We start from the raw sequence: 23,354 nt of genomic DNA, 5'->3' as shown, positions 1-23,354 counted from the left end.
AAATCTGAATTGGAGGCTTTTAGATGGCTTATAAGTCTAACCCCATGTTCCCAATCTGAATTCAAGGCTTTTCCGTGGTTTAAAAGCATGACCCATGTTCTCAAAGTATTTTATCTATGGAGTTACTTATTAAAAAATTGTATTAAAAATGTTTAGTGTCTACAATCCAAACTAAGTAAGTAAATTATTAGTTTCAATCCAATAACTCTAAAAAAGAATGGACAACCTCTAAAGCAATGCAACTTCCAAAAGGTAACAAACATGGATTATCTACTTTGAATAATGAATAGACACATTGGAATTAGAAAGAGAAGCATTAAGAGATGGAATGGTATCATGATCTCCATATAACTTATGGATGTTAAGCCAAAGAGTGTGTGGGCGTTCAAAACAAAGACTCTAAGATGCCATAATCAACATTCTCAAAAATTACTCTAAATATCATAGTCCTATAACCTTTTCAAATATATTATGCTCTTAAGGTGTGTTAAGAACAAGAACCTCATTATGTAAATAGTGCAATATAAAAAAAATTCAAATTAATGATTTTGAAATCGCTCCATTCATTATAATTTCCTTTTTCTAGAACAAAAGTACATACTGAGAAGGTGACAAGTAAGGAACTACTGAAAATTGATCTTGGACAAGATCTAAAGACAAAGACGAAGTGACAATTGTTATATCTAGGTTATCATCATAGATGAGAGTTAAAGGTTCTCTCAAATGTGTCTCCAAATCTTAACTATGGCATTCCATAAACAATGAACCAATCTATGGAAAATAAGAATCTATATCAAGAAAATAATGGTAAACCTCTTGATCAGGAATGATAGAAGTCTATGTGGAAGGTAAATTGGATGTACAATATAAGGAGGGCCTATTAGCAGTGGGATTAAGTGCAGTATTTAATCAGCTTATCATCATGTGTCTTGGTCATATTGATGTCATTCAACGCATGACATACAATAATTTGTTGGAAGGCAAATGTTGTGATCTCACATAGTTAGATAAATACTTAAATGATCAATATCAAATTGTCTACTATTCTAGGCATGAGCAAAATCATGATGCGATGCATTTTACATTTTTTAAGAGTTGTTGGAACAAGTTTGGCACCTATTACTTGCAAAAGTGTTTGGAACACTTAGTTCTCACCAATCATGCAATGACATATATTATATTTCCTCAAATTTGTAATTTTATTATTGAGGTAAATGGGGAAATTTGTCGAAACTATAAACAAGAAAAACTTAAAGAAAGGATACAGCCCGTAATTGCTAAATCAGTATGTAAACAACTGGTACCTAATTATGGTTGTGATAATTTCTCTAATTCACATAAAAAGGGTAGGATAACTCACAAGAAACCCACTAATTGTTCCTGCAAACTAAAAAATCCTACCTATGGAAAATCTAGTAAAACTAAAGGTTTTTTTTTTCAAAAGAAGAAACTTTTCAATGGAAAAGAGATTGGAGACCTACATTGTATACTTGAAAAGGTTCTCATTATGCAAATAAATGCCCAAAGAGGCAAAGCAAAAGGGGAAATGTCAAAGTTAATACGGTTCATCAACTTGGGCTCTTTGATGAAGAAGAATATGAATACATTAATGGTTATCCCACATAACCCTCAGATAGTCCTTTGGAATCTTCATCTTATGATGAAGATGAATTTTTGATGTTCCAAAAACTTCTCAAACACCACTAGTCACTAAGGATAATGATGAATTTTTTGACTCCTCTAATTCATCTCATTTTTTTATTGAATGATATATTCAACTCCATATTCTCAATATAAGTGCCATACATTGATTGAAATCATTGAGGAGATCAAGGTCATAGAATATCAACAAAAGACAATGTTAATCTCTCAAGGTACCTAGCAACATAATAAATAAAGGCTTGATACTCTTTACCTCTACATGAACAACCTAGAAGAGGAACTTGTCTCTCCTTCTTCACCTCCTTGACCATCAATCTCGTTGTGGTTCCATAACACACGCCACATTTTTTTACTTTGGAAATGGGGACCCTCTTTTTTTTGCTCACAAAAGCTTGTTCCTTAGAGTAGGGTATCTTCCAAGCTACCTTAGAGAGTGGAAATTTTATAGTTTGGGTTTAGGAGTCTGGTCAGTTAGCATCATTTTTTAGCCCCTAGCACCAATATATTGATGTTTACCTTTTGTGTAGGTCATCATGGCATCATCATGATCTATAACACAAAAAACTATCATGGTATTACATGTGCATTTTCAAAACAAACGCCTTAGGATTTCAAATAGAAGAAGTAGAAGGAGTTCAAGTCTATGATAATGTTGGACTATAAAGAGGGCATAAATCACCAAAAAGATTAGGAATAAGTACACTAGAGTGCTCTCAGACTCCGTCTAAGAAAAACCCAGAAACTATTTTCAAAATTGGGAACTTCGATTTTTGGGTGAATTGGGCACCTTGCGCTTTTTGAAGGTGTGAAGGTGCGCAATTCTAAAGTCTTGAAGATGCCTGAGGTCCCAAAGATGCTAAGGTGCGTAGGTGCGCAATTTTACAAGTTTTTGAAGAGAAAAGTGCATAGGTGCACAAGGTGCACAAATGGGCCTAAATCATCAAAAAGAGCAAAATAAGTACACAAGAGTGCTCCCAGACCCCGTCTGAGAAAAACCGATAAACCATTTTCAACACTAGGAACTTTGATGTTTGGGTGAATTGAGAACATTGTGCTTGTTGAAGGTGCAAAGGTGCACAATTTTAAAGTCTTGAAGATGCCTAAGGTCCCAAAGATGCTAAGGTGCAAAATTTTACAAATTTTTGAAGAGTAAAGTGCATAGGTGCACAAATGGGCCTAAATCATCAAAAAGAGCAAAATAAGTATGCAAGAGTGATTCCAGACCCCATCCAAGAAAAACCTAGAAATCATTTTCAAAACTAGGAACTTTGATTTTTGAGTGAATTGAGCACCTTATGCTTTTTGGAGGTGCACTTTTTGAAAGTGTGCAAGTGCACAATTTGAAGATTTGGTGAATGAATTGTCTCTAATGGTGTGCAGGTGCGCATTGAAGATTTGGTGAATGAATTATCTCTAAAGGTGTGTAGGTGCACATATCAAAAACATTCAAAGGCTCTTGTGGTGCCCAACATTACCATGGCTTCATTGTCTTTTTTAGTAGCTAAGATCACACTCAAACCCATGACTTTCAAGTTCTAAGGAATGCCCAAGAAGTCACACTTCATGATTTCCATAGGGAAGTAAGGGAAAACTATGAAGCTTTATATTGTTAGCTCCTCAAGAAATCACCTCTTCCATCTAGAATTACAAAGGGGAACATCCACAAATCATTTTGGTTGCAGGTCAACATGACCCAAATCATGGAAATTGAAAATTGTGGAGTTAGAAAAATTCTCACTCTTGGAAAATTGTGGAGTTAGAAAAAATTATGTCAATTTTTTGGTCATGTCATCAAGGTGTGTTTTTCAGAGGTGCACCAAATCAAGAGGTGCACTGACAATTTTGAAGAAGAAGCAGTGCGTTGACAGTTAACTGTGAGTTGTTATTTGTAATGTCTGCATTTTAGCAGTTGACCAAGTGTGTGTGTGTGTGTTAGCCTTGTTCCACATGGTCTCGAGGGCTAATGAAGGGTTTAATGGGATCCTGGAGTGTTTTGGCCTAGTCATTTCCAGTTTGGGCCAAAACGAAGTTGATTTACTCAGTTTCAGGCATACTTACTATTTTTAGTAAGTCGACAGGTTACAGTGTAGGTCAATTTTGGTGATTGGATTTGATACTCCTCGGTGAGAGCTTTCCGATGAGCTATCACTCGCATTATTCAGAGTCTGATTGCTAATACATTTTAATGCCTGAAGTTTTATTAAAGTAACGTTTAATTTAATTGTAAAATATTAAAGTGTTACATTAATATTTATTTTATGGGGATGTGTACCCAAGGGAGACATAAGGGGTATTTTAATATATGTTTTATATATTACACATCTTTTATCCCACATTGCCCATATGAGTTGAGCGGACCCTTGGAAATAGAATAAAAAGAAGCATTTGTGGCTTCATTAGAGAGGTTGAATATGAGAAGAAATTGGTGTGTGAGTTGCAGCTCTGTTCTTGGAATTTGAGGACGTTTATCCTCTCTTGTAACATTCTAGACATCATTCCCTTGGGGTTTGGCCTTTGGAATTCTTTGTTATCGACTTCATTATCAGGCAATTTAGTTGTATTTCCAGCTACAGACAGATTTGGTATTTTGCTCATATCTTCTTCACTACTTGTCCGACACTTATGCCGCTTTGAGGGAATGATATTACGAAGGTAGTGGACTGATTGAAGGACAAAGTACTATAGCAGCATTGTTCATGCGACACTATTCATGCGGCACTATTCACACGGCACTATAGCAGCAAGTTCGAAAGCATGGGCTGGAGTATTATGTCAATAATGCTAAAGTAATTAGTGAGTTGATAAATTTGCCATGTATTTGGTTTTATGAATTCTAAAAATAACATTTTATTGGCAGCAGTTCATTTCCACTTTGCATATTATTGTAGTTTCTTTCTTGTTTATGTTGTATGATGCCAATTCCATGCACAAAACACAACAAACAAATAAACATTTGATTTTCGGAGTTATAAGGGGTTTAAAACATTAAACAGAGAAATAAGAGGTTGAATGCAAACTGTTTGACATAATTCCTTTCAGCAATTTGGTTTAGTTTTTTGGGACATTCAGGGGTGCCCATTACATTATTTTTGAGCATTCCACGCATTGAAAATGTGTTTTGACCACAATTCAACTCCTAAGAACACCTAGAGAAGGCCAAGCTTGCATTTTTAGAAGTCTCAATAACTCTCAGATCATCTCATGACTTCTCTCTTCTTATGTTCTTCTTCTTTCATTGTTTTAAGTTATGTAAAGGCTCATGCACCTGTTAATTGATATAAACAAGGGTGGAGACCTACTTAGCACCATTTAGAGAGTCAATTTATATGTAAAGTTAGTTTTATTTTATTAGTTTTTTAGCATGAGTTTGCATTAGAAGAGCTCTCACTCCTAGCACAAAAGGAGGAGAGGATTTCTTTCAAATACATGGATGTAGTATGTACACCAAGCTGATATTTTGATGCAATAATAAATGTTATTGGTGCTCTCGTTCCGAGTGTAATAAATCTTGTTGGAGTGTTTTTTTTTTTTAATGCATCTTCATGAATAATAATAGAGCTAATGGTTTTATTACGTTGTTATAATTGTGTGATCTTTCATTTTTTATGTTTGCCTTATGTTAACAAATTCTACTATTGTGACGAATTGGAGAAAGGATCACTATTGTTCTTACATAGAGTTTTGTCTCGTGTGAGTGCACTTTTTGTGGCCTCGTGATTTGATGAAATGTGAAACATCTTTTAGTTTTTATCGAAGTTCTCATCGACAATTACATCAATGGAGTTGAGAAAGCGTTGCTCCTAATTTCATTGGTTTCCTACCAGATCCTTTTGATAATTTAATTCACAGATGTGTTGCTACTTTGGCTTTTGTCCGTTAGGAATTTCCCTTTTACTAATTTGCTTTAAATCTCTCATTACTCTATCTTTGTCATTTGCTTTTCAAAACACTTGGTTAAAATGGGAATTGATATAGTTGCATTGGTTAGAAATTGCATTCATCATAAAACATAAAATACAAAAATATATTGGTTTTGTGGTTATGTTTCAACAAAGTTGTGCAGATTGGTAGATAACAGCAAAAGCCTCCTTGTAAACATTCACATTTATCTTCAATTGAGTTACCCAGCAGGTTGAAAAATAGCCATCTGGAACCTTGGAGTTGATCATTGATCAACTTTTCAAGAGAGAGATTAGAGAGAATTTATGTCATTAGTATCGTGCAAAACGGCCGCTCAACAAGTCCTTAGGACTTGGCATGATTCAGAAACTAATCTTCCTCTCTTGACAATGCCATCAACTTCTTTAGGAAAATTCTCACAAGAGTCTTAGCGGCATCAATGTCGCGCCTTCTTGAATAAGGTCATTAGCCAAGCACAAAAGGAACTTGAATATCTACAACAAGAGGATACATAAGAAATAGCAATTGAACTCTCTCAATACATTGAATAAATAGGACAAAAGCCATCATCTAGCCATATCTCTCTTTAAGAGGTTCCTTCTCAAAAGACCCACATCTTTTTGGATGAAGAGTTATTATGCAAAAAAAAAAAACTCTCTCCTTTATTAGACAAAGCACTTAAGGATGAAATATCAAAGGAAATAGATTCACTGGCAATTATGCACTAAGTGTTTGTGGTTTCTAGTACAACTTATCCTAGTATCACACTATAATGCTTTGTTTGGGAATTGAAGAGAAATTAACCCAATATGTTACAAAGTTTACTAAACAATTTTCTTCCTTAAACATTTATACATCTAGTTAACAATGTGGAAGAAAAATAACTCATACATATCAAATACACGTAAGTAATGCAAATACAATTTATATTCCTCAAGTGTTCCTTTATGTTGAGTCACGTTAAGAAAGTTTTATTAATTAGTTTTAATCTTAAGTAGAATGTTCATAGTCATGATGAAAATAGATACTTAATCTCAAAAGAAAATACATAAGTAAAACTAATAGAATGAAGTACACCCAATAAACAACAACCACTCCACATGTTTTTGAAATATAAAGTGACCAAAACAAGGGGGTCAGCCCTTACAATCAAAAAGCTGGCAACCAACACACTACCAACAAAAACAAGTAGATGGTAGTCACTGCATCAGAGAACTACACTATCACCCAAGAAACTACCAGCTATCAGAGAGTCATCTATATTAATTTTAAAACTATAGTACTAAATATACTATGATTATTCAAAACATAAACAGTTGGCATAAGCAAACCAACCCATCCCAGAAATAGTACACTATCATTAACATCTATCAGAGTATCATCTATTCTAATGTTAAATACTATAGTACTAAACATAATATTAAAGTTCAAAATATAAAATTGTTGGCATAAGCAAGCCAACCCAAGTCTGAGAATAAGTTGTAGACCAGCAAACCAAGTAGCAGCAGAAAACAAAAAAACAACTAGGGCCAAAAAACCACTCCACATGTTGTAGGGTATGTAATAATACATATTGTAAGTACTTCAAATATAATACATCATCACATAGGATCACAAATATAAGATACATGAATACATATATACATTAACTAAAAAGGAAGTCTCCAAGATAAGAATAATAATGATAATGGTACAACTACATCAACAAATATCTAGCATCTATTAATATTGGGGGGACACAAATGGTAAGAAGTCACTGCCTCCCAATCTTGTGGTAACCTAGTTAGGCTCCCATTCGCACTGTGTAGGGGAGAGAATGTACGATCCACACACAAGTTATCAAATCATAAGATCAATGATAGGCAAGAAATCTTGATAGTCCAATCTACCTCAAGGGCACACAACTACTTATAAAGAAAATATAACCAAAGTCGAAAATAAAATCATCCAATACCAAAATCACCACATACCAAAGTCAACAATAAGATACCAAGTCCAAATTGAACTGTCAAAAACAAAGAAATACAACATTAAAAAAACAACCACTTCCAAATCAAATGCCAAGGTCAAAATAATAATAACCAACAAAGAAATAAGTATTGTCAATAAAATTCCACCACCCAAAATAAATAAGATCCAACAATGAGCACCAACTCACAATAAATACATTCAACAAGTACACAACTAGAGGCAAATATAAAAACCATGAAGGAGACTCATACTACATACTAGGGAGTGTCATCACAAGACCCAACTCTAAACTTACCCTCATAGTCTCTTTGGATCTCGACCCCCTAGTGACTTTATGCAACATCAATATTCCTTTCGTATAGAGAAGGAGACTAACTATTCAAGATCACAATCAAGCATCTTCTCCCACTCACATCCTAGCTTGTACTTGCTCTTGAGACATGCGCAAGGAACACAATTATCTTATTATTGTTTAAAATCATTCCCAAAAGGTAATTAGGTTATCACTTATTACACAACTCACAATGAGTTACCCTAGCAACCACTTTGAACCTCGACCTTTATTGCAAGCCACTCCCATATAATGCACCTAGACAACCTTCCCAAAGCTTATAAAGCACAATTGTGTCGCATACCACAAAAGCAATACTGATCGAATTCAATTTCATAACAAACAACTCGAAAAATGCATTGCTTCTCAAAACCCAACTCATCATAAATGTTTTTCAAATAAATCTCATAAATAAAAAAACCTTAATTTGAATCATAAAATACATCATGACACCAACTCAAATAATCATCATAAAAAGAAGTTTCAAAAGCCTCTAGTGCACATCCTATTTTGATTAACTACACAAGTCACATAAAACCATCACAAAATAAATATCACAAGAATTTATACAAAATATAAAGAAACACATAGTTTTAAGCCATGTGATTTAATTTCATCATTTTCCATAGTTTAGTTTGGTTCATAAGAATGTATTTAGCAATAAAATAAGAATATACATGTTTACATGAATTGTTAGACTAATATACTTATTTAAATGAATAAGTATTAAATGTCAAATATCTTTGTACATATAAAATGTCATGTAATATTATCATGTTATTAATTTAAATAATCATAAATCATAAATGACTTAATTAATAACATAATTGTATATTGTTAAAGATTAAATATGAATATCAATTCCATTTCTAAAATATTAATTTGACTTCTATTTATGTTCAATCTTAATATGTATTTATCCTTTAATTCATAATGCAATTACAAATAACTCAAACTTGAAATTATAATATTAAGTAAATTATTTATATTTTCTCTCATAATATTAAATATTCATAACTAGATGATTATCTAATGAACTACACTATAACTTCTCCTAAAATATATCTAAATTACAAATATATATTTATTAACTTATAACTTTATTTGCATTAATAAATATATGATAAGTTATATCCCACTAAGAGTTTTAAAAATAAACATATTAAAACCCACTTATGAGAAAAATAATATTTATTTATTTACTTTTAGAAATTAATAAATAATAAGATTTTACTTTTATTTTTTAATTGCTAAAATTAATAATTAGTAATAATAATTATATTTTAATATATCTAAAAATTATATTATGTTTTAAAAAAAAAATAGCATGCAATTGTTATTGTTACATGTATATGATCTTTTGAAACATGCAAGGATAATATACTTCATTCTCTATCTTGAATGTATTTGTTTTCTTCTAATTTTTTGCTTTTGAAATTCTAATATTGAAAAAGGTTCCAAGATGAATATAAAAATCATAGTTTTCCAATTCCTCTAAATTTCAATGTGAATTTCCTACCGCATGCTTAGATCTAGATTTTCCAAAACAAATTTTAGCAGCATGATTCAATTGTTTACTTCTCACAGAGTTTCTCAAACAATACATGAATCAAAATTATATTTATAAATGGCAAACCAAAATTGTTCACAAGATTTCATTCCATAAATTTCAGCAATGTAGCAAACACTAGGTAGACAGATTTTTTAAACTAATTTCTACAAAGGGTTTCCCAAACCCTATAACAACTGAAATTCTGGACAATCTAGTGAATGCATGTAAATCCAAACCCCTCAAAACTTTTAACAATTCTTGTGCTCCAATTCTAAATTTTCTCCCATAATCTATGTGTACTAAAATGACCAAAAAATCTCTATTAAAGAGCCATAACCCTACCTAGAATTTTTGTTCTCTAGTTTAATAAAAGTTGTATAATAATAATTAATGTAATTATTTAACCCTTTAATGCACACTTAAACAACTTTTATTTTAAAAGTATTTTCTTTTCTTTTCTCCATTTAATTAATTAGTGTATGCAATTTTTAAAAAGTATAATTCATTTTTTGAATTAATAATAATAATTAAAACTCACTATTTAAATGCAACTTTAATTAAATCATTACTAATAAATAATTACAATAAATCAATATTTAATATTTAATGTTTTAAGGCAAGTGCCTACAACACAATGGTAAATTGTGAGCCTCTTATTGAAGAGGTCTTGGGTTCAAATCTACCCGTGCTTAATAAAATAATTCTTGGCTTTGGCCTCTTACTGATCATATATATATATATATATATATATAATGTTTTAATTTCTCTTTAACCAATTTTCCAAATTAGACTTTTAAATAAAGTCTTTTAAATTAAAGAAAATATTTAATTAATTACATATTCTAATATTTTAATATTTTCTTTTAATCAAATAATATTTAATAATTTCAATATCATATGATTAATCCTAGAATCATAATTAAATTATTTACCTAGTAAATCACATGGCCAAGTCCACATGAAAGCAACATGAGCAAAATTAACCAAAGTAAACATCAAACAACACATGCAAAAATAAATCACAGGTTTAAAAAGGTAGATAGTCAAATACATATCCTCCTTTTCAAGATAATAATGAGGCTTTGGCTAAAATTGGACCTAAATATTATCTCTTTATTCTTACCATTGAGTTATTATAATATAACACACTGATCTTGGTAATTTAGAGAAGTCGATGTTTGATACTTGCAACCTACATAAAAGATGAGCATGCATACATACATACATACATACATACATATATAGGCAATGACAAGCAGTGGTACATCATGTAGATCCTGACTAGCAGGTGACTATGACTGCCTCCCTCATCCAAATTAGACTCGTTAGACATAGATATAAAATAAACACACACACCATACACATGCAAGTATGGAGTAAGTATAATCAATAAACCACGAGTATAAATGACATCATATTATAACATGAGTATATCAGCATCACGAGGATACAAAAAATATCATTTGAAGACACTATTGCCCCACTTTTTGTTTTCTAACTGATTGACAAAAGTGAGTTCTTGTGTATAAGTGAAAAGAGTGTAGTTTCAGCCTCGTTTGAGTCTAGGTCTAAGTCCTTTTAGGTTAGGCAAATCTCTATCAGATTTTCCCTTTTCTCCTTCTCCTCATTCATAGCTGGGTGGGTTTTCATTTTGTCGAGTGATCTTATAGGTAGGTTAGTGCCTAGTTTGGTAGAGATTCATTTTACTTATTCAAAGATCAACTACATTCTATATCCATTTACAGCATATCGATGTTTGAAAGACTGATGCTGGTGGAGATTTGGAAATCATCTTCTCCTCGATGGGTTTCCTATCCATAAGGACAATTTCCCACAAAGGGCACTAAATGATGCACGTGTATCAAAAACATGCAAGTAAAAAGGCATCATGCATACAATCAATGTTTTCATTTACGATTATGACTCCCAAATATGGTTCTGATTCATTGTGGCCCACATAATCGTTCTTGGTGGAAAACTCAAATCTAACTTCTGCTCGGTGGGTTTTCAACCCATGAAGTTAGTTTTCTGAAAAGTAGTTTGGATTGAAAAGGGATGTTAATTGGTCCTCAAAAAGGTCTTCACACCTCATTTAAACATTTTCGACTTCAAGAAGGGTGATTGTCCAAAATTTGACTAAAAAAGGAAACATTAGCGGAGAAATGTAAACTGTCTTCTCCTCGGTGGGTAGTCCCCAAGTAGAAGTGCTGGACCTTGGAGATGGTGGAAGCAGTGAAAGTGAGTGTACTGAGTCTAACAAAGCTACAAAGAAGACTACATAAATAGACAAAGGTCCTGAAGCTTCGAAACTCATTTCCCAAGTCTCAAAGAGCCCTTTCTCTTCAGCTACGAAGACATTAACCTCGAGCAAAAGAAAGATGTTCAGTATAGACACGCTTGGGACTGCATCCAAGGTGATTATCATAGAATCATGGTCAAAAGAACCTTGGATAGAAGAGGAAGAGGAAAAAAGAGGGAGTTCCCAACAAAGAAACTTTATCTCTAGCTATCAGTTCTGGATCGGCATTTAGTAAAGTCAAGAAGCAAAAGACCCTATCAATTCTTGGACAAGATCCTAACAAAGGGCATCTGACTATAGAGATTGCTAAGCCCACTAAATAAGGGAGGATTGAAGACATGCCTACAGAAGATTTCACCTTGCATTTTGTGGATCTCGGAGAATTTAGACATGACACTAAGGTGGGCCTGTGGAAGTCAACAAATGATGTGATAGAGGGATAACTCAAAAGCCTTAAGCTAGCTAAAGTCAAAATGAAGGTGAAGATTCATAAACTTAATTGCTTCATCGAGAAATTAGTCACCCCACTGGAAAGCATCTCAAGAATGTCAACCACTAGCAATCCTAGAGCCACTGACATTTAGGCTATCATCTCCCAGTTACAGAAAGACAAACACTTCAGAAAAATTAGTAGGGAGTGGAGCAGAAAACTCAAGTTTGAGGGACTTATGATCATAGAGAAAATCGGCAATGAAGTATTAAGGCTCAAAACAAAGAAAGATAATATCTCAACTAATCTATCTACCCTAGCAACAAAGAAAGCCAAGAGCAAAGATTGCATTTCCTTATTGAAGATGATCATTCACATGAAAGCTAAAGAAGTTGTAGAGGCAAAGATTATGCCTAGAGGAGATGAGCTCTTATTTGACTGGCTACAGAGCATGCAATTCAAATCTAAAATGATCCTAGTGGTAGAAGAAGGATTGAAGGAAATGAAAGCTAAAGTTAAAAAGGATCAAGACAGAGATTGGATTATTAAGAGGTCTACATACAAATTCCCAAGCTAGTGGACAAGGAAAAGGGATAATTGGAGTGGTTTTCATGCAAAAGAATTTCTCCAATTATCTAGATAGCTTAATAGAGAAATCTTCTAATCACTGAAGCAGAGTGTCGGAGCTCCAAAAACTTGGCAGGTGTATACAGTGGCTAGGGAGGAAATATAGGAGCGGTTGAATGCCATCAAAGATCTAGCCAGAGAGCATTCCAAGTGGCTCTTAAGATACGCTAATGTTCACATTCATACACATGAGGAGCTGATCCCAATCATTGTCACTGCCAAAACCTATAGGGTAAAGCCAGAAAAAGGAAAGAAGGTGAAGTATTCTTATCTCGCCCTTTCACATTTTGATGTAATGATTGTAACTGACAATTGGCTCCTTTCCATTTGTCAATTTTGAGGAGATGAATTGATTTAAATCCCATTTTGTAATAGTCATCTTGGAATCCTATATGTATCTAGTTAAAAGATTAATATAAGGTCGGCTAATTTTTGGTGTGAAATACTTAATGTTGCAAAGATAATTTGAAGTTATTTTATATTAATCATTTTTTGTTCTATTCATTTTCGTATTAGTTTTATGTTTCTCTTTTGATCTGAATCGAGTCAAGGAAAGAACAAAGTTTTATTCCCCTGTTTCGAAATAGTGAACCAAAGATAATAGTGTTGTTATTAGAAGTTTGTTACTAAAATTTTGCACATGTGTAAAATTAAGTATTCATGCAAGAAAAGTACGTAAGTGCCATTCATTTCATTTAAAAAATAGAAACATCCTTGTATTATTCATTTTCAAATATAAAATTGATGTTTAAAAAAATGAAATGAATTGATCTGGTAAAATGAAAAGTCTCACACAAGTCGTGAGTCTAAATACTATCTTTCGTACATATTGAAAATAAGAAAAATACAACATAGGAAGATAGAGTCAGAGGTAACTAGTCATTGCCTTTCAGCCTTTGACTAGTTAAATGTCCTTCGATGACCTCTTGGTACAACCCTCGATCTAGTAGATTTTGATCCTCGTTCTCCTACATGACAAAATAAAATGGAGTTAGATCTCGAAAAGATCTAAGCAATGACTAAGTACCTACAACTACGTACCCACACATGCAATATTTTTCTCATTTTGAATACGTGCAAAAAATAATAACAGTACTCTAAGTGCTCAAATGCAAATCAAAGAAGGATAGTTCATGAGTGTCACAAGCCTGTGCTTGAACCTCATGAAATACAATTTCAAACATCATCAAAAAGTCAGAGTATCAACAGTCAAGAAGTCGTTATACTATTTGCAGCAATAATAATGAAAATCAAACATATGCGCAAAATGAAATTTGTTATCATAATCATAATCATGCACTTCAGAATGATTCTTTCTGAAAATAACATAACAGAAGTGTAAAAAGAACGTGTATAACAGAAGTGTAAAAAGAACGTGTATTGCTACAAGCATGATATAAAACTTAATTCTATTGGTTGCATTGGTGCCATATCCACTCACTTGCATGGTCTTTTTGATTTTCCTCTCAAAAAAATCTTGTACAAAAGTTCACGAATCATAAAGAAAAGTAGGAGCAACAATATTACTTTGTGATAGAAAAGTGTCATAGTGTGGTCAAAGATGATGAAATGTATAATGCATGTTGCTATCATAGCAACAATGCCATCAGGAACCTATATTGTAGTAGAGGGAGTGCTGAAAGAGATCTTAGATGGAACAAAGAAAAGGGTTGAGCTGAAAGTTCAAAAGAGTTTGCACATTGGGACTGTTGATCCTGCCAAGTACTTGACAACAATCAGCAAAAATCTACATTGTGTTGGATTTCGTAATTGGAGGACAACTCTTTGATAAAATGAATAAATTCCTTGGAAATTCTTTTGTAATTGGAGGACAACTCTTTGATAAAATGAATAAATTCCTTGGAAACTCAAAAAAGGAAAGATGGAGGAAGAAGTAGCTATTGCTGCATCAATGAAGAAGAAAGCTAAAAAATTATATGCTATCCCAGATTACAATATGCCACTTGAAAATATATCTTCAACTAAAATTCATCTCGCTTTGAAGCACCTATTTTATAATATGTAGAGCAGCAATAATAGTGTACCAACAATAGAACTTACAAGATCATTTGGATGGAGTATATATGACACATATCAGTAGCATGATGTGCAAAGAGTTCAACACAATGTTATATCATCAGCATGATGTGCAGAGTTCAACATAATGTTATATCAGCAGTGTGATGTGCAAAGAGTTTGACACAATGTTATGTAATGAGTTAAAAAAACAACAATTGAAAGGAGAGCTGACAACAATCAACAACAACAAGAATATTGCAACCATCATGTGGAGAGGAAGGAAGCTTCAGCCATTTCTCAACTTATGTCTATAGTGGAGAGAGTAAATGGTTTGATTGGACAACTGCACAATGAAAGAAGAGAGCTTCATAAACAATAAACAATAAAATCTCCATTTTGGTCAAACACAATAGCAGTGTAGATGAAAAATACATGAGCCTAAAAAGGAATATCAGATACTTTCATCCAAACATGAAACTGAGCTGGTATCGCTCATGCAAAAGGAGTTTAGTAAATTTAAAGTCAAAGCAACTCTAAGATTGTTATTTCTCTTTGAAAGTCCAGAATGCTCAGAAACCGAGGGTAGCAACTGTCCTTGTGACTATAATTGACACAAGCGACATCAATAATCTTGAAGAATTTGAACAAATACTTGAGCATCAATAATTTCGGCTTGTTTTAGCAAATCCATCGAGCCCGGTGAAAAGCTTCAGAGGTCTAAATTTATAGAGTTGCTAGGAGATAAATGATTGTTTGTTACAGTGGCTGAGGCCATTATAATTTATACTCAGAAAATCCGCACTACCAGCTCTAATCATGAATACCAATCAACAACATAAAATCATACAATAGAAGAGGGCAACTCCTTGAAGCTGAAAATGGCAAAACAATAAATATTCTCTTAAAATTTTTGAATGCATGATGAAGTAATAGTAGTTTCAATTAAAGAGTGAACAAAGAATTCTTACCCAGCAAATGGCGACTTCAAGACTGTCATTTTTCAAAAAATTCTAGCTCTAGCAAGTGAAAATCATGGCGGCTAACAAAGGAAAACCCAGCAAATGAAATGCAAAGGCAATTTTTCTCTTCAAAAAACTACTAAATCATACCTCCAGCAATATCTCTCAAGGCAGCGTGCAAGAAAAGGGCCAATAGATTCTAATGACGGCTATCAAAACATAACTGGCAAATCCTTCAAAATGTATAGCAAAGTTGCTGCCAGCAAGAGAGAAATTCAAAAAAACCCAGAAGAACACATGGTATACAACTTTCAGTGGGTATTGCTATAATGAAAAGCAAAATTTCATGTTTCCAATCAAAGCATAAATCTGCAAGTAAAAAATAGTGGAAATCTTTCAATGGTGGTCAACAAAGCAAAATATCAAGCAATATCAAAACATTTTAAGCAGAAAATGCTTCAAGATACCTTTCATGTTCATGGTGGCCGATTCAAAAGGGGAAAAAAAAAATAGAGAAACTCTTGATTTTGAGTGCTCTAGCTTCAACAAATCTCTTATGGTGTCTTCAAAATGGCCGAACTTTTAAAAACAAAACAACAAAAACAACAAATCTCTCATGCTAGTATAGAAGAAATCGGTAGGCAAAGACTAGGGAAAACCTCATTCTTCCTTCACTGATAATGCAATGTGAAATGAAAAATGAAAAACCCTTTAGGGCTCGAAAGGAATATAATATGCCCTTTGATATTTTTAACTTTCTTTTGAAGTCCGCAGGCTCATTTTTCATAGATGGGGTTTTTTTTATAAAAAAAATTTAAAACTTTGTATTTGTTTTAAGTGAAGGGAGGGGTCTTTATACAATTTCTTAATTTTGTGCAAGGCTTTTCTTTTGTTATTTTCTTTTTGTATAGGTATTATCATTGTAAAGAAACTATATTTAAATGATAAGTCATTTAATATATTTTCTATTTTAAATGCAAAAAGAAGGTAATTGAATTGATTCTATATTTCATGGTCTTTAAGAGAGTCAGTTGGAAACATGAAACATTGAGAGCCTTTTAAGGGGAAGTTTGGAGGTCAAATTTGACTTCACCTTAGTAGTTTGAACGTCTTTATTGACTGCTAGAGCATTTTTGGAGGAGTTTTCAATGAGTCATGAGGTTCTTTATGACTTAGTGAACTTTTTCAGGGACAAGTCATTATTTCAAAAGTTTCTAAACGCTGATTTTGGTGCTATCTTTCTAGATTCGACCCAAGCTGGGTTTGTATCTAGTGAGTTATTTCAACTCATTTTAGGGTTCTAATTTTATGAGAGAGTTTTGTGACTTCTTTTCTGAGTCTTGAACTTTGTTGCAAAATCTGTAATTTATTTTTTGGAGATATAATACAAATGACAACAGTGTGATTATGCTATTTTGTGTTCACTGTTAAGCCTTCTTTCTTTTTGCAAATTATGTGTGTGTTTTTTGAGTGATTTGATAGAATAACTTGAGAATTTTCATTATTCCTTGTCTTTCTGTCTCATTCCAGTACCTGTTTGTAGGAAAGCAAGTTTATTTGTAGGTTATAATATGTGTGTTTAAAGGTGAAATTGATTAAAGTGAGGTGTCCATGTTCCTCCTTTTGTTATTTCATTATTGAAACCTTATTATAAATTATTTGTGCAAATATTTATAGGAAGATGTGCTTTGCTTGCATTTCAAATAGCTGTGTAATTCTCTCCATCAAGTGTATTTGAGTTTCCATAATCACTTTTGGTGTATCACCTCTTTCTTAATTTAGGCTTTAGGTCTTAGGTTTACCTTCAGCAGTTTCTTCCCTTTTCCCTGAAGTTTAGATTAGGATTTTGGAAATATCACTGAATATCTATAAGAATTTGCCTAAGGGAAAAATTCACCCAAGAACTAAGAACTCAAACACAAGCACAATTGTAGACCAAAAATGGAGAGAGTATGATCAGAATAACAATGTATTCAATAATTTGATGCTTAGAGTACACTAGGAGTGCCTGAATATAAAGGCTACAGGAGAGCTTCTAGAATGCATAGAAGTTAGCATCATGATGTGTCATACAACCAAGCACATGTCCACCAGATATGGATTATCCTTTATTAAGCATGAAAGTAAGTGCGGTGATGAGAGGATAAGCCTACAAGGGTGGGACATGCAAAATAGTGTTGTAGACACCATGTGCTCAAATAGAGGTGCATACTCTTGTGTTGTCAACATGACAACTCACAAGGTTGCACAAACTCCTAAGTGTCTCATAAAGAAAAATAATAAAATAATGCAATATAATTAAATAATGCATTAACTGAAGTAAACTTAAGTAAGTGTAAATAGTAAAGTACGTATTTACACCAACAATATCTAATAGGAGCGAGCTTGGAATCTAAAGGTCTCATTTCAGTTGCATGTCCCACAAAGTGAAGTGATTCCCATGTTAAGTCAGGATTATTGAACTCTTTCAGTTCAGTACTGGGTGCAAATCCTAAAACTTAACAGTGTTCAAGAGAGATTATTTTCCATGCTTTTCTTTAAAATTAGTCTTTTCCATTCCTAGAACTAGAATCTTACTGATATCAATTTAGTTGTAGTAGCATTCATTGCTAAATTATTAAACTTTGTGGGTTTATAAGATGTAACAATCCACAAATTTGACTAATCTTAAGATTGAAATCCTCACCTAAGTTAGTTCTTGTTTAGGCCTAACTTGGTTCACCTTTCTTGTTCTTAGGTTAAGAACATACCCCACTCAGAGTTAGGAATAAACATAAATCTTTGCAAATTATAAACACAAAAGGGAGTTGTTCCTAAGAATTCAGAGGGAAGTTAGTCACTTGGTAACAATTTCCCAATTGTTGTAATAAGTTGTTGTTCACAAATATTGGGCATCCAAAGAGTAAAAAAAAAGAACAATCTGTTTACCAATAGATTTGTGGTGACTTTGTTTGGGAGATGAACAGTCACTAGACCAATAGACCTATTGTATGAAGAAAGATGGTGTTACCTCATGAGAACATAGTCATAATACTCCAACCTAATCTTGGATTCCAAGATGACCAGGAAGATATAATATTGTCCCTTAACACATTCGTTTGGAGGAATAGGAGGAATGCAAAGCACTATAGAAATGCTAGCCAGGTGTTAGAAGAAGAAGAAGCTAGAGTTAAAGCACTGGAAAGAGTTGTTCAAAGAAGAGAACTCCAAAGAGTAGAAAGACAAGTAGAACGTGAATCCCGAAGGAAAAAATAATTCAACACCCTGGCCCAAGCAAGGTTTCTCAAAAGCACCAAAGATCAAGGTAGGCGAGACCCCGTTTTAAAAAAGCTTATAGAACTTGGCTTCCCCGTCCTAGAAGTACCTCGACAAAAAGGTGATAAGAAAAGTTGGAGTAGGCCACCTTTCCTCCCCTCCAAATCAAAACTCATCACACACTACTTGCTAGGTATTGGCCTTACATAGAGTAACTACTCCTCCAATTGTCAGTTTTCTGCCATACCTTGCTAGGACAATCAATGGCTGCTCCCTAGCCCACATCAACAAGTGTGTTAGTGCTTACAACATATCACACACTCCCATCCAGCTCGAGAAATAATTTCCCTAAGTTTTCAAGTGATGGGAAAGTTACTATTGATGAACATATCAAAGCCTTTTTTGTAGCTACTGATATATTAGAGGTAGCTCACAAAGATGTAGTTGTAAGGCTATTTGTAGAAACTCTAACAAAAGACACAACAAATTGGTTTTATCATTTTACCTCAATCACAAGCTAGGATACAATGAGGACAAATTTCAAAATGAGATTCAAAATGGCAGAAGATGAGCATCTCCTATTAACACAATTGATGTCCATTAAAAAACAACCTGTTATGAGTATGAGAGATTTTGTTGCAACTTTCAATAAGATCACTAGTAGAATTCCTATCACTGATAGACCCATTTCTGATAATTTGAAAACACTCTTCATAAATGTGATGCGACTAGATATCAACTATGATCTAAGGAGATCCCACCCCACAAACGTGGCAAATGCACAAAAGAAAGCAGTTGAATTTGAAGATGACTTGATCTCCACTGGAAAATGGAAATGAGAACTTCAAACCAAAGGAAGTTTTAGTAATACCACTTCATCTGATGAGATGATGCAAAAGTTGTCAAATGAGCTAGTTGCTATGAAGATGAAACTGCCTGGATTTAATCAGTCCTACCAATAGAATTACCAAAATCCCCTAGGAAGGAATACTGATGGAAAGTTTCTACAACTTGCAGGCCCACTTGTACTGAGGTTGGCAATCAAAGCGACACCTAAGAAACAAAATGTGTGTATTTTTCATTTAACAATGAATCACAATAACAAAAGTTGTTCTGAAATGGCTCATATGATGCAATTGTTATCAACTAATGAGTTGAATATTGCAACCCCTAGTTCTGAGTCAGATTTGTACTCAAATGGCAAGTCTAGAAATTTATTTTTAGAATATGAGTCAGACTCTGAGAAACAAGGCGAATGCTATGCAAGTATTGATGGAACTTCATATACAATATTAACTAGGAGCCAAAAGCACAAGAACCAGTCTTCCAGTGATATTCCAGGAAGTGATAATGTCCCTTCTTTAGGAACCAGTCACATTGATCAAGGAGCCAAAATACCTCAACTAGGTAAGGACATGAATCCTTTCAATTTCATCCAATTTTGTAAAGATTCCAAGATCTAAATCCCTCCCATAGATTACCTAAAATCTCATCCCTCTGAGTTAAAAAGATTAGTAAATCACTGTAAAGGAGCTGACTTGAATTTGAATCATAAGGTTACCACTGAAGAGGAAGATGAACCTTTAACATCTAACCTTTTTGATCAAGAAGAATCCATGGTCTTAGTAACTTTCCCTAGACAAAAACCTGACCCATTCTACATATCACTATACATCAATGGGTGCAAATTAAGTAATTGTACAATCAATTCAAGTGCATCAGACAACGTGATGCCTTATCCCGTAGCTAAAGCTCTAGGCCTCACTCTCACCAAAGTTCATGGTAGATATTATTATATGTATGCCAAACAAGTCCCACTACTTGGAAAAATTAAAGACACTCAAGTAGCATTGGCCTCTCATCCAGAAAAGAAAGTATTGTTAACTATCCTGGTTGTGAATATCCCCACAAGCTATGGCCTACTCTTAAGCATAATTTTTTGTAGAGTTCTGGGAGGAGAAATAAAATTGGATTGGTCTCAATTGGTCATACCCATAGGAAGCAAGAAGGTTAAGTTGGAACCTAAAGTGAAAGCTAAATTTACAATTTTAAAGTCAGATGGGCCCAAAGTCCAGATTCTCTACCAAGAATTAGAATTTGGTAACTACATGTTGTTTATTGAAGATGTTTTAAATGATCAATAAGTCAAAGACCCAGGAAATCAAATCCTTAGCAAAGAGGAAGAATCATCATCCATATGGACATTGGAGTTTGATAAAAGTTGTTCCTTATTTGGGTCCGATGTAGGTGTAGTGTTGATATCTCCTAAAGGAGATCTCGAACCCATGGCTTTCAAACTAGAATTTGGGAATACAAATAACACAATAGAATATGAAGCTCTATTACTTGGGATAATAGTTGTGAAGGAAAAGGGGATAAAGATCTAGAGGGCTTGGGGTGATGCAAAGCTCATTGTGCAATAGATCAAAGGACAATACTTTGTGAAGAACCATAAATTAAAAGATTATATAAATAGGGTCTAGGATGAATTAGAGGGGCTATATGTATTTGCAATTGAATTGGTGCTTAGGGAGATGAATTCTAAAGCATATTCATTGGTTGTTTCCACCTCCTTGTTTCTCCCTCACCCAAAATTCAAGGACAAAGTGTACCAGGTGGAAATTGTATACAGATCTTTTATTCCTGACAATATAGAAGCCTGGCAAGTGTTCGAAGATGACAAGAGTTTGTAGCTATTTTTTAAAAATGCCAAAGCTACTCGTGAGGATCATACCAATGAAATTAATCAAGAAGACCTTCACTAGAAGTGAAAATAAGATCAAACTGATGAAGTTCAACTACAAGGTAATATTATTCCGCCGTACTTTATATCATTGGAAAAATTGTTTAATAGGCATGATACCTACATAAAGAAAAAGAGGATAGAAAAAGGGCCTAATATTGGTGAGTACAAAGGAGTGAACATTGGAGACATGCAAAGTACCAAAATGATTAGTATTGGAAAGTGTTGCTCATTTGAGGAGAAGGAAGCCGCAAAACAAATTTTTGTAGAATATTAAGATGTTTTTGCTTGGAGTTACGAAGATTTGAAAAGTTACAGAGGCGGGGAAAAAAATCAGATTCCTTTAAAACCTAATGCAACTCCTTTCTGATAGAAGTAGAGAAATTATAATCTAACAGTAGTGGATGCCATATTCTGGGAAGTCAACAAGATGTTAAAGGCAAGAATCGTTTATCCTATTCAACACTCTACCTGGGTAGTGAATATAGTACCAGTTAGAAAGAAGAACAAAGAAATAAGGATCTATTTAGATTTTAGAAATCTAAACTTGGCATCTTTGAAGGATAGTTATGCTCTCCCTAACATGGACTATCTATTACAAATAGTGGCTGGAGATAAAATGATGTCCATGCTTGACAAATTCTTGGGATACAATAAGGTAGAAGTGGAAGAGAAAGATCAACACAAGACAACTTTCACCACCCTTTGGGGTATGTTTGCATATCATAGAATGCCTTTTGGCCTCATCAATGTTGGTGCCATAGTTCAGAGGTGCATGAGTAAATATTTTGCTGACTTAAAAGATTGAATTATTGTTATATACCTAGATGACCTCACTGTATTCTCAAAGAAGAGAAAAAACCACATAGAAGATTTGGAAAAGGTGTTACAAAGGTGTTGAGAACATAGAATCTCACTAAATCCTAAGAAATCCATTTTCTATGTAATAGAGGGAAATCTACTCGATCATGTAGTATCACAAGAAGGTATTAGAATAGATCATGAATGAATTGAAGCCATTCGAAGGTTAAGTCTACCTAAAAGCAAAACAAGAGTGAAGTCATTCTTTGGACAAGTGAATTTCATCAGACGGTTCGTATCGGACTTTGCAAAAATCACTAAGTGTATTGTAGATATGATGAAGGAAATTTAGGCTTTAAATGGAATGAGGTGGGAAAACAAGCCTTCCATAATATAAAGACTCCTATTGCTAATGCTCCAGTATTATGTCATCCAGACTATAACCTAGATTTCATGATCTTCCATTATGCTTCTAAACACACCTTGTTAGCCATCCTCATGCAAGATAACAAGGAAGAAATACAAGCCCCTATCGCCTTCATGAGTATTCCCCTAAGGATTCACAAGTTGAAATATTATCAAATCAAAAAACATGCCTTTGTCATGGTCAAAGAACTAAAAAAAATTAGATTTTATATCTTGCATTCACATTTCGTGGTTCATGTACCTGACGTAGCAATAAAGAGTGTGTTGACTCAAAAAGATGTAGGGTGCAATACCAGACGAATGTTGGTAGCAAAAACACAGGAATATGATATTGAAATCAAGCCCACTAAGCTAGTAAGAGGTAATGCCCTATGTAAGG

The 23,354-nt window shown here is 33.6% G+C and overlaps 1 long non-coding RNA gene across 1 annotated transcript; it reads right to left on the bottom strand.

Moving 5' to 3' along the window:
- Positions 1–13,461: 13,461 nt before the first annotated feature.
- LOC149563659 (uncharacterized) lies at positions 13,462–16,536 on the bottom strand. Its single transcript, XR_016364109.1, has 2 exons — positions 15,760–16,536; positions 13,462–13,740 (listed from the first exon to the last, which is right to left on the bottom strand). It is a non-coding gene; the product is annotated as an uncharacterized LOC149563659 (long non-coding RNA).
- Positions 16,537–23,354: the final 6,818 nt, after the last annotated feature.

Source organism: Cupressus sempervirens, chromosome 4 (assembly GCF_028749045.1).
Source record: "Cupressus sempervirens isolate cs-2001-9-10 chromosome 4, ASM2874904v1, whole genome shotgun sequence".
Taxonomy (NCBI): domain Eukaryota; kingdom Viridiplantae; phylum Streptophyta; class Pinopsida; order Cupressales; family Cupressaceae; genus Cupressus; species Cupressus sempervirens.
This window is presented reverse-complemented; position numbering and strand designations above follow the sequence as displayed.